General features: G+C 34.9%; 1 long non-coding RNA gene across 1 annotated transcript in view; it reads right to left on the bottom strand.

Annotated features, from left to right (window-relative positions):
- Positions 1-10,538, bottom strand: part of LOC128938714 (uncharacterized) — a 78,741-nt gene extending 68,203 nt beyond the window's left edge. Inside the window, exon 1 of the long non-coding RNA XR_008483183.1 lies at positions 10,241-10,538. This is a non-coding gene — a long non-coding RNA (uncharacterized LOC128938714). The remainder of the gene's footprint in view (positions 1-10,240) is intronic.
- Between the last annotated feature and the right edge of the window lie 2,677 nt (positions 10,539-13,215).

Genomic DNA, 13,215 nt, shown 5'->3' with positions numbered 1-13,215 from the left:
GACCCATGAAAATACTGACAAATTTACAGGACACCTGTCACCTGCACTAAGAATGCAAATTACAACATGGGCAAAAGACAAATTTTGAGTAGCAACTTGCAAGCCTTATTCTCATGCAGAAATGGACATGCTTTCGCATATATTTGATCAGTGTTCCTGTTTTTAGCACTTGGAAATAAATTAAATGTTCCTCCACTATTTACCTAAAATAATGTGAACAGATCAAACGCATTGTAGCAATGCTTATGATACATGAAGCTGTAACCCATAAAAAGGTATGTCCTTGTGTGCCACTAATATTTTCCAAGAGCAAAAAAATTTTCATTTAATCTGAAATATTGCAATCAAAGTTTCACTCAAATCAAGTACTCAGAGAGGGAAAGTCTCAAGATTAAAATGAATTTGTAAGCTGTGTTCTCACCTCCATTAGTTCATGTCATTGGATACTCTTTCAGCTGAATACACTACTACAAATGTTGACAGAAAGAAAAATAATATTTTCTGCAAATGTTAAGCTAAACACATGGAAGGTGATTTCAAAATTCTTAATGGCAATTACTTGTAATGTAATTTGTGTTCATTTAGTCAGAAAGAAAAACCTCTCAAACAAAAGCTTCTTGTCTGAATAAATCAAGCAGTTTGAACTTTGGATACAAAATACTCCCATAACTCAGTTATGTACAATGGGTGTACAGAATGATGTTTACAACACTGACCTCTTTGTTAAGCCAAATTAACTATATGCTCCCACTTCATTTCATCAACTATCCTCAGCCTCATGAAGTCACTCCATTTCTCCTTCTTGTCTAAATTTACCACACCAGAAAACAGACTGATGGTTACTTTTTCATCTAACTAAAGCTGAGGAACTAAATGGCTTCAGACAGAACCTTTTTTGCTCTCACAGAAGAGTAGTGTTTGACTGGGAGCTCTTTAGGACTTGAACTGACTTTCACTGTTTGCCTATATAGCTTCTTGCACTCTGTAGCAATATCATGAGGCACATTTTCTTGGGGTTTTTTTAACAATTATTGGGTGATTAAATAGAAACCCACATAAATAATTTTTTCTTGATAGGTTGGGGAACTTGACTCACTCCTGAAGAACGAACCAATATGTCACAGATCAACATGTGGAGCAAATTACTCCTTCTCCTCACATTGGGGATTGTGGTTTCTAATGGAGTTTTCAGTTAAAAAACCATATATTTTATGGTGGAAATTTAAATTTTTTAAAAAGATATTTCCAAGCAAATATGTTTGCTCCATTATGGGATTACTAAAATACAAATTATGACAATAAAGATATAAATTGGTATTTCAGCTGGTGAATAACTTCAAATATCAAATGTGTTTAAATAATAATATTATCTGTGAGAAGATCACAGAAAGCAATATATTGTCAGTTTGATTGATATATATTTCACTGCAATTGGTAAAACCGTTTACTCCAGTAAAAAAAACCAACTGTAATCCTACAGAAAAATAAGGAAATGTTTCCTTTTCCTAGGGGTATTTTTTCCATTTGAGAGCGAGCTGATTCTTTTGGTACTACAATACTTAGAAAATTCTATTACTATCCACTGTTAAGGGGATGTTGCCTACAGTTCAAATATGTCTTGTCTTTGTTTCGAGAAAAGTGCTTTAAGTTACATGTCAGATTTCTAAGTTCATAGCAAATATGAATTTCACAAGATTTGTCTTGTCTCACTGCAATAAAACTGGTATAAATTAGTGTCTTTCTCACCCAAAGAATGTTTTCCATTTTTAAACATCTTTGACTTGTGTCAAGATCTTTCCTCAAAAGGTTGATACCGGTCTTTTTGTAAAAAAGTGAATGCCAAAAAGAGAAACAAAAGGAAATTTGAAAAGAAAGAGGATATATTTTTGAATGAAGAGGCAGATGTTTATCATTTCTGTAAACTGAGACAGAAGTGGTGAATGGGTATGGGCTTTTGTCGTATGGACTTTTTAGTGCAGCTTGACAGGAAATTAAGCACCTTTATATCTGCTCATCTATCAGGTATTCACCTTTATCTCTTGACATGTCCTTAGTAAGTGGTGACATTTGGAAACAGTTCAATTAAAGTCACTGTGTTCTGGGTAATGCTGCAAACACTGTGTGTGAAATAAATAACTTGTAAATTGCATTGCATGAATATCAATACTGAAACAGCAAGTAGTATCATAACAATTATGTATAACAAGTATAACAAAGTTGAATGAATATTGATTAGTCACTTATTTTATCACAGTTCTATGGTCAAAGGCCACTGTAACCTTCAAGATTCATAAAAATTATGTCTATGTTAGAAAAAAGCCTGGAAAGATTCAACTTTTCTCTTAGCTGAAATGCATAGAGATGTAAAAGTAAAAAATTAATAAATTCTCTTATCATAGCTTAACCTCATAGATAAAGGAAGTGTTTTCCTTTTTGTATTTTAGTGTCAATTTTTTTATACTAAGGGAAAATGTCTCACTCTCTTTTCCATCTTTCTTCTGCACCTGAGTTGTGAAAAATGTTTAGAGCCATGCTGGAGGAGAAGGGAACCTTTAAATATTAGTAATAGTACATAAATTCTACTCCTCCACCAGATTTCCTTTCCTGTGATATAGGTCATGTCACCTGTTACACTCAATGAAGAGAAAACACATAAAAGCATTACAGACAGTAGCCTAACTAAGGGTCTAAAATGGAAATTCAAACATGGGGTATTTCAAACTAAAAGTTCCAGAGAATACAGCTGTGGAATTTCTAGATCAAAGTATTTTAGCTTTCAGTTCTTTGTAAAAGACTTGGAAATACTTCCCTGGTCCAGAGTGCGGGATGGTGGTGATGGTGAAGGGGATGGGACTACGTGGAAGAAAAGAAGCCATTTTTAAGATATTAAAATGTGGGAAGTGAAATTTTCCAACTGGCTTACACATTAAGTGTGCATGTAAATGCATAAACAATACTGTATTTTGCCTTTTATTGTTCTTTGTTCGGCATATATCATGGTATTTTAGAAAAAGAGGAGTCTATGCCATAGGATTGCTGGTATATTTATTACGGAATCTTTACAACATCTCAGACGTACTTAATTTTTGAAGAAGCTTCTGTCCAGGTCAAGAATACTCTATTAACTGAGATTTTGAACCAAGCTATGCAGACAATATTGAAGAGGTACTTTCTCATCACAGTCTGTAAAACTGCTTTGGAAAAGAAGTTTTCAACGAGTTCCCATTTTACAAGTATACAACTTTTTTATTGTCATGTGGTCAACTGCTCTCCAATTATGCAGAAGATATAAGTAAATATAGGTTGTTAGAAATTATTGCTATATTGCAGATTGGTATATCATGTACGCATGGTTAGTCTTTTGGCCATCCAGTCTTCCATAACTTGCTATAAACGTGCACTGTAACACTACAGGCGTGCCAGGTGTCGTACATAATGTAAGACTCAAGACACTGGTTCATGACTCACACATCCTTTCATACACATTAACGGAATTGTGCTGCAGTCCTACACTTTCTTCCGTGGTGGGAATTTGATCAAGCTGACAATGATGGTCACTATGTCTGAGTGAACAGCAAGCACTGGGGTATATATCTACCAGCATAAAACATCTTCCAGAGCTTCATGGTAGTCATGTCCTTCTTATTGGCAGCCAATCCAGCATAACCAATCTGTTTTGCTCAGTTGTCACACACTTTGAAATGTCTGATGGATTGAATCCTTGTTACAAGCCAAGAGAGGAATAGGAGCAGCTGATTTGGTATAAAGATCAACACAAATGTGATGTTAAATCTTGTGAGCTCTAATGTGAGCACATTAGTAAATAGATTCATGCTAACTGTGCATATGTTGAGATTTTGAATACAGATTACACATTGAAGTATCACTAGTTGTACTGTGGTAAAATATTTTAACAGTAGAAAAAATAGTATAAAGTAGACACTTTCATTATTTCAATTACCTCAATAAATCCATTGTATTATTCGTAACTTTACACAAATATACTACAAATTATGTAAGTCCAATGTGCATTAGAAATAATATTTGTACAAATAAAATGCCTCTGCCCTATGAAACATAAGACTCATACCCAATTGGTATGAACAAATGAAAACTGTAGATCTCTGAAGAAAGTAAATAACCAGATATGTAGGCCAAGATGCAGCAAAGAAGACAAGCCTCTGCCAAAAAGAGAGAGCTAGTGAGCTGATCCTCTGCATCATACCTCCTCAACTATAAAAAAAAGGAGTTGCCAAGTGACTTAGACTGACTACTTTGGCAACTGAGTTTGTTGAATGCTGAGTGTAATAGATTACACTCAAACTTTTTTTTTCTTTATTTTCTAAGTTTTGTAACAGATTAAGAAAAAAGTCAATATCTAGTCCCATTTGTCCAGCTTTTGCTCTGGTAGGGTGATGATGCACATTGTAACAATACTTGTGAGAACAGTAAATCACAGAAAATACTAATTAAAAAAAGGACAATCTGAGTCTTTATGGCTTTGTGTGTGTTTCCAGTATGGGTTTTTCATTAAAAAAAAAATGGTCTTGCCATTTACTAAGAAACTCAACCTAAGATAAACAGTGAGTACGTTCCCCCATATGGCATGCTTCTCCCTTTTTATATCACTAGATGCACACCACAAATTGGTTTTTGAGTGGTGTGCTTTGTAAAGCTATATAAGTAGAGACTGATAGGCTTCTGTTATGGGTAATTTAATAAAAGGGAGATAAATTCCAGCTCAGGATGCCACAAAATCATGGACAGAGATAATATAGAGGGCAATTTTTTAACCTTCAGCCTAGAAGAGAGCATGTTAAAAATAAACTACAACAAAAATTGTGAGCAGAATTATTACAGGATAATTACAAAGCACGGGTCTGTTTAAATTTTCTTAATATTAGTGTAACATTTTTCCTCCTTCACTCCTCCCTTATTAAGTTTTATAACTTGCAGTTAGTTTAAAATTAAACTATCTTCTAAAGTCTGAGAAAATGTCATTGCATTTGATCTACAAAGCATCCAGCATGGCTCAGAATGCTGTATAAATAACGTGGAGGTCTAATTCTGTGCTCAACCTCAAGAGATGTCAGAAGGAGCAGAAAGATGATTTTAAAGTTATTTTTATTCTGTTTAGATTTTGCTTTGACTGAGAACAGATGGTATGTTGTAACTATCTTTTCAAATGAACTGAATGTCTACAGGTTTGAAAGTTTAAGGTAAATCTCCTTGTTAGACTCTGCATGAAGGAGAGCTATAGAAAGGCCTGTGCAAGTATAGGGTAGTTTCTGCACTAGGTGAATCCTCTGCTGGGATGTTAAAGCATCTTCATTAACTGCAGCGATATATGTGGGGCAAATATATGAGGCCACATAGTTCTTTAAAGACCCAGAAGTGCAGCTGGCCCTGTTTGTCAAGACAAATAGGTGCCAGAGATGAGAAGCCACATGGAAGCCTGTTTTCCAGCTGGCAGATTTAAAAGGCTTCCAGTCAAAAAGAGGATTCATGCAGAGAGTAGCTTATTAGCTAGAGGACACAAGAGACTAACTGCCTGAATCGAAAGGTTCTAGAAATTGTTTTCTTTTCCCCTTCTCTAGAGGGGATGGGATTGTTCTCTCTGTTAGCTTGATGGTTAATCAAAGTCATGTATATTCTGTAGCTGAATTACTCTGCTACTCATTTCAGGCTTTGACCAGTGAACAAACACTGCACCACAAAGTTTTGAATCAATATGTTTTAACTCAAAGGAGATTAGTCACAGAGGCTGCTTTTCTTGGTTTGTTTCTCCCACTGTGTTTTCTTTACACTCAACACAGAAACAAAGCCTCTTTCAGCAAGAGCTTAGAAAATATCTAAGTTAGGCTGGTTCAGTCATCCTTGAAGGACTTTCTTTTCTTTCTAAGGAAGCTCATTAGATTACTTGTCACCTTCATCAGAAGTACGTTCTTTTGGATATCTTTCTCTGTGTAAACTGCTCTAAGAAATGTGATGTTAAATATTTTGTCAATTTTAGAAGGCTTGTTGAAGCAAAATTCTGTGCACTAAGCTTAAGCCTTGCAAACTGCTGTCTGTATTTTTCTGTTCAAATTCATAGAAGTCTTCAATATTGTCTAAAGAAAAACAGAATTTCGACAAATCATTGTAGTGTTCATTGTGGTATTATTTAATTAGCATATATTGTAGGATTATGAATACAGAAATATTTCAATATTCCATACAGTCCACAAAAGAGTTGTGCTGTGGGTTTTTCTAGGTGGGGAGGAAATGTCTAGCACTAAAACTGTTGGTTTTATTTCAGTGTCCAAGTGATAATAGGAAACTTGAAAGCACGCTTTAAAAGAAAGATTTTGTTAGAGGCCTTGTTTTTTTGTTGGTTGGATGAATTCAACTGTGCAAGGTTGTTAAATCTTAAAATGAAAGATGAGGTGCAAATCATTCAGTTTACAAACATTTGTTATGATCCCTTTTGTAGTGAACATTTAAAAGAAGAAAATATTTCATCAACTCTTATATTTTATGTGGCAACTTGAACAAATCTGTTACCTTCTTTAGTAAAAAATTCTGTAGTAGGAATATGGCTGCTTACCATTCTGGTTTTGACTAGTGGCTGATTACTCTTATCCTGTTTACCTCCAGCAGAAGGCAAAACTTAAAGGTAATGAGAAGTAGGAGGAAAGCAAAAGCACCTGGGAAATCAGCATCAGATTCTACATGACTTCATACAATTTTACATAATTACTTAGTTTAGAATTCTTCTCATCTGTGAACAACACATAATCCACATAATCCTGAAGCTGGGTGATATGATGTTTGTCTTTTGAGAAGTTCTTTTTCTGTGGATGCCACGGAATATTCCTGTCATAAAGCCCTCCATGTGAGACTAGTTCTTTTGCTTTTTGAATTGCTATTAATCCTTGGTGACTTCAGCAGTTTTTTTCCAGAGATCCATAAAGTCAGTGCATGACTATCTGAAATTCTGCAAGTTTTTTCTATGTTTGTAGAATTGATTTCACTGGCATTTACTGCACCAATTTGCTAAAAATATATGGTGTAGGCTTCTATGCATACTCCATTCTAATGTATTTTTCCATTTCAATACATGAACTTCATTATTTTCACCCATTTCAACAGAAATATACCAGAGACTTTAATACTGATGTAAACTACATATTTAGTAGTTGAACCAAAGCTTTATAAGAGGAAAAATTGTCTGTGAGACATTTTGTTTTGACTGAACTATTCTCAGATACCACCTGACAGATAGCAAAACCTTTCTATTTCCTGAATATGCTTTGGCAACATGCCTTTTTATTTTCTTCTTTCATGGTCACAAATGTCTGCTGTTTTCTGGCTATGTGGAGCTTGATTATCTCTCATCCCTCTCTCTTTCTGCCTGCAAATGATTCTACCATTTGATCTTTCCTCCCTGTGTTTCTTTCCTTCTTGTCTTCTTTTTTTTTTCTTCTTCTTGTTCTGTCACTGCAGTCCAGAAAATATGCTTTTGAACTGTTAGAATTGCAACTACCTCTGCCTCTGCAATGCATGCAGGGGAAATATCAAAGTCCAAAAGTCTGTGCTCTAGGTATTATTCTGCACCCTTGTATCCTTGATATCTTTAAATGTCACTGTGTTCCACACTCCTTTTTACCTTCTGTTATGGTTTAATGCCAGACAGGAGCCAAGTACCATGCAGCCACTCACACAACCAGCAGCACCAAGGAGAGAATTGAATCATAAGGGTAAAAGGTAGAAAACTTGTGGGTTGAGATAAAGGCAGTTTAATAGGGAGAACAACAGCCATGCACACAAGCAAAACAAAACAAGGAATTAATTCACTTCCCATGGGCAGGCAGGTGTTCAGCCATCCCCAGGAGAGCAGAGTCCTGTCACATGTAATGGTTACTGGGGAAGACAAATGCCTTCACTCTGGCTGTCCCATCCCTTCCTCCTTTTTCCCCCCACTTTATATACTGGATATGATGTCATACAGAATATCCCTTAGGTCAGTTTGGGTCACCTGTCCACACTGTGTCTCCTCTCAGCCTCCTGTGAGCCCCCAGTCTCCCCCACAGTGTGACAGAAAAGGTCTTGGCTCTGTGTAGGCCCTTCTCAGCAATAAAAAAACCCCATCTCTTTATTATCAATCCTGTGTTCAGCACAAATCTAAAACACAGCCCCATACGAGCCACTGGGAAGAAAATTCACCCCAGCCCAAACCAGCATACCTTCATCTTTACTTCCTGAATCTTTACTTTGCTAAGCTCTGCCAGATGATACTAAAATACAAGAAGTCTTTATGTGCTCTCTGAATAAAGACTCTCAAGTCAGGCTGGTTTTTTACAAGAATTTATTTCTGTTGCTTTTTCTCCTTCCTTAGGTCACTGCCAGTATCGTCTGTGAGCATCATCACCTTCCCTTTCCAGCAGACACCTCTGAAGAGAAAAGATAATAATTGGAAAAACTGTCATCTAACTCCCTGTTTTAAGTACTTTTTACACCATTTCACATACCTGTATAACCATACTGTTGTACTAAAGAAGAAATTTTCTTCTTAACTTAGTTGGTAGTCATTTGAAAGTTCAAATTCTAAGCCAACTCCTTTTTATATGAAAATTTTAATTGCTTGCAGCCATATTATTCATCAAAATGACTGGTAACAGTAACCAGGCACACATTCAAACTTCATTAATGTAGCTGGTCAGGGGATCAACAAAGATGTTTAGAAAAAATTGGGAAATTAAAGATATTTGGTAGTTTATCCAAATGTTTTGGATTCAAACATTTATGCAAAGTCAAAGTTTTCATAAAAAGTTTGCTTTGTTGTTGCATTCAACAACAACCAAGCAAACAAACAAACAAAGAGAAGATTTCTTCACCTATAGAGTTCTAATCCAGTAATTCTGACATATAATTTGAGTGCAGTCACTGGAACGGGTTTTACACAACAACTTTCAGGGCTGCATTCTTATTTTTTCTGTACATACATTTTAGTTTAAACATCTTAACAAAGCTTAATTTAGCTTGAGATCTTTAATCATCCTTTTCCTTTAATTTTGATTTTCTTGAAACATGACAATTACATCTCAAAATCCAAAGTCCAGCAACCATCAGCTTTTATCTGAATGCTAACTAATACACAGTCTGGCCATAGAAAATCTGTCATTCATCTCTGTGTTTCTTAAAATAGTTATTTTAGTATTGGCAGTGCTGATTAAAAAGCAAACTTTTAACAATGGTAGGCAAAGCATCACAAAATGAAATTCAATCCAAATGAAATCTTTGTGTGTATATATATGTATTCATACATGCCTATACATATAAATATATATATATATATATATATATATCTCTCACAGGTATTTTTATATTTCTATATATATATTCATAGACTTTAGCTAACATTTGATATCCATTATAAAATTGATCTCCTTAATCTTAAGAATAAAATTACCAAATTATTGTACTTACTGATTTTCGAGATTTTATCATTATTTTTATTTCTTTAAACCAAATCTATGTCTGAGATGTCATCCCTTTCAAAGAGGAGGAGTAGATTAATTGGGTGATAAAATCAATCATACACATAGGGCTGGATCCGAACCCTGTCACAGTCAAAGTGTGTATTTCCATTGATCTTTCATCTGCTGAAGTGTTACCAGGTATCCACAACACCAAAAGATAGCAGAGTAAAAACAGAGAAGGCTTTTTCTTTTTTTTCCCCTGTTACTTAAGCGTAATGTGATTTAAACAGGTATAAAACTTTTCTGGGGAGGAGAACTTAAGTTGTCAGAGGGACTGTAATCTCAGCTACTTTTTCCCTTCTAGTAGTTATAAAGATATTAATAAAATCTGAGAAAAATGTCATACACTTATGGAAAGAAAATAGTTCCAACAGAAGTCTATAGAATGTAGTTATGAGGTATTAGACTTTTCAATAACTCTCAGAAGCATTGGAACTCAAGCATGACATAGTTCAGGTAAGTTCTGCTTTTGAAAAACTAGTTTTTAAGCATGTATTCTGTACATTACTAAAACAATAATTTGAGGCACAATCAGAAGTACAAGACTACATATGTAATGTAATTAGTTTTTACCTCATCATTACATTCCATTCTGATGGAAATTAACAGAAACAGAAATCTCATTAACAGATTATTTATACAGAATTATATTTTTAATTTAATTTGATACCTGTGAGGATCTATTCATTTCAGAAGCAATATAAAAGGTAGTAACTCACCTCATGACTTGATTCATACCTCCTCTACCCATCAGAGTATGTCTTGCCTGCTGGCTAGAATCGAGGTAAGAAACATTTGGAAAAGAAGTATTTTTGGCAATTAGGAGAACTAATTTTCAGTAAATGTGCTTAGCAAAATCAGCAAGCAGCTTTCTGTAAGATGTTTAGTTGGAAATTATTCCTTCACACCAGAAGAATATGTTAAGTGAGTAAGAAAACCCATTTCAGACTGGGGTTTTGCCAGCAACACTGAATTCACACACAGGGAGATTTTTTTTGGCATGAAAAGCTGCAATAGTTTTAACTCTCCTCCCAAACACAGACACTTTCATCTTATTTGCAATTACAGTGAACATGGACTGTTTGTTCAGTAGCAAGAAAACCTCTTAGCTCATGCCTAAGTGAACGAGGACTGATATCACAGGTAAAACAGATTTTGATCCTCCAGATATAGTAGTCTCTGACAGTATGCTGAAAATCATTGGCATTTAAATATGACAGTAGTCATGTGATTTGGTAAAGTAAGTTGTTAAATCTTCAGGTCTAAAAAATTTTAAATCCCGAAATCAAAATCATGAGAAATAAAAGCACGTTTTACTGAGATTCATCATGCCAATTTTCAAAAGCAAAATGTTTAGGGTTTTTATTTCTCTCTTTAATTCCTTTGGCAGAATATTTTTTCCAACACTATCATGTCCATTGGTCTTTTCTGTTCGAAGAATACACTCATCTTGACTACACTCATGTGGTTTAGTACCTGTAATAAGATCCTCACAACAGTGTCTTTGAGCATGGATAAAGAGCAAATGGTTTTTTTCTGTTTTACAGGCATGTTGTCAAGCAAAAAAAGAAAAAAAGGTTTTAAATTCTTACCTTTGTATTTCAAGCAGCTGGAGAGCCTTATCTGAGTTTCATTATCTGTCCTACAGAAAGTCATCCCATAAAGTCAAAGCTCCAACTTTCTGCCTGATTTGAAGGTAAAAAACCATCCATATTTTCATATGGTATTTGCTTAACATTTTTTGAAATGTTCCTTCTTCCACTGAGAGAGAAGGTCAGAGCTGAAATGTTGAGATGGATTTGTTGAAACTTTCCTAGAGGAAATGTTGGTCTTATACAAGGTCAGAATCAGAATTTAATTTGCAAAATCCCAGTGAAGATAGGCAAAACTGTGGGTTCTGAAGGGAGGTTAGGAAGTCTCTTATTGTTGAAGCACAGTGGAACTTTAATTCTGTTTGCTTTGAACAACGAGTTCATTGGCCTGATAATGACTTCATAAGCTATCCAATGAAAAAATCCAGTGCTGTAATTAAGGAAATGACACTGCAGCCCTACTGGCCTCTCTGTACAAGCAAAGATTTGTAAGCAAACTAACAAAAGATTAGTCCAAATAATAAAAACAGAATACTAAAGTCAAACCATGTAGTAGGTTCTTAAATAGAATGGCAGAAAATGTCACTTCTTTATCATATCTTCACTACAGGGCAAATCACATCTGCATTTAACACCATGACATGCTTGGAAAAGCACTGTCTTTATTATAGGAAAACAATTCCATGGGATTAAATAGGATTAAGAAGCTTATGAGTAAATCTGACTTGATCATCAGTCTAATAGCATATTAAAATTGTTTACTGGGAGAAGGCCAGGAGAGAAAATCAGGGAAAAAAAAAAAGTTAAAACTCCTTAAACTTCAATGAAGTAATTAAGTTAGTTTCCTACAGACCAGTATATCATGAACCTGATTCTCACAGGATGTCTCAGTCAATTTAAAAGTTTGTTTGCTCTATCATCTCACAAGAACCATGATGCTCTTATCAGCATCTTGTTTTTGTATCAGCTTCTGTGAAAAGTAGTGAACCATTATTTTTCAGTGAGGATTCCACACCACCTAATTGTAAGGTTTTACATTGTACAGTAACTATGGACTGACTTTCTTATATTTATACTAAAAAAGGGAATCTTGTTGCAAAGGAGCGTTCTGAAGTCATAAATTAAGTTCTTCTGGGAGATACTTTATTCTGCTACCTCTGTAAGACAATGCTAAGACATGTTCTACCTAGTAGTACAGTATAATAAATATAGTCAGTATAAATACCTCTCCTAATACTATGTGTTCATAAAATTAGAAGTGACCTAGGCCCTCCTGGATTATCAATCCAGCTATTTCTCATCAAATACAACCATACCATGTAATACTTTTGATATAAATATCTACACTGCTCTGCTTCTAATTTGTATTTTGACAAATTTTTTTGATCAATCCTCACTAGCAAAATGATAAGAAACATTTTTTTTTAATCTTTCCAGTAGAAATTTATGGTGGAAAAATATTTAAAAAGTGCCTGGTCCAAAGCAAAAGAAAAATATAACTCTTTTAAAACATTAATGAATATTGAGACATGTTGAAAGTATAAATACTATGTTTGAGGAGAAAGATTCTCCTTTATGAAATAAACTGTTGACAAGTGATAACATCTACTGAGCAGAGAGAGCATTCCCCTTACTGACAAAGGGCTTTTGGCAGATAATTTTAGTGATCTAAAAAGCTAGTTAGAGTGCTCCTTGAGTGGCTGCAAAAGTGAGGCAAGGCAGAATTAGACTGCATTTGTGTGTTTCTTTTAAACATCTCCCTTAGAATAAGCTCACATGGAAAGTCTCACTCATTTATAAAAGAAATTAATGCCCCATCCATGGAAACTTTCAAGGCTGGACAGAACTTTCAGCAACCTGATCCAGCTGAAGATAATCCTGTATTATTGCAGGGAGAGTTGGATGAGATGACTTTTAAAGGTCCCTTCCAACACAAACTATTTTTTGGTTCTATGATCAGTCCCCATATAAGGAGAGCCTAGTGGGCTGCCCAACACTAGAAACCTATTTTCAAGTAGCTGTATATACACTGATTGAATGCCACCATCATGTACAATGCAGCTTGTGATGGATGGAGGAGAGGCAACTATAACACATCTATC

This window comes from Melozone crissalis, unplaced genomic scaffold (genome assembly GCF_028551555.1).
Source record: "Melozone crissalis strain CALT ecotype California unplaced genomic scaffold, PUWL_Pcris_2 ptg000004l_1, whole genome shotgun sequence".
In the NCBI taxonomy this organism is placed as follows: Eukaryota; Metazoa; Chordata; class Aves; order Passeriformes; family Passerellidae; genus Melozone; species Melozone crissalis.
The sequence above is the reverse complement of the archived record's forward strand: the minus strand, read 5'-3'. Positions and strand labels throughout refer to the sequence as shown.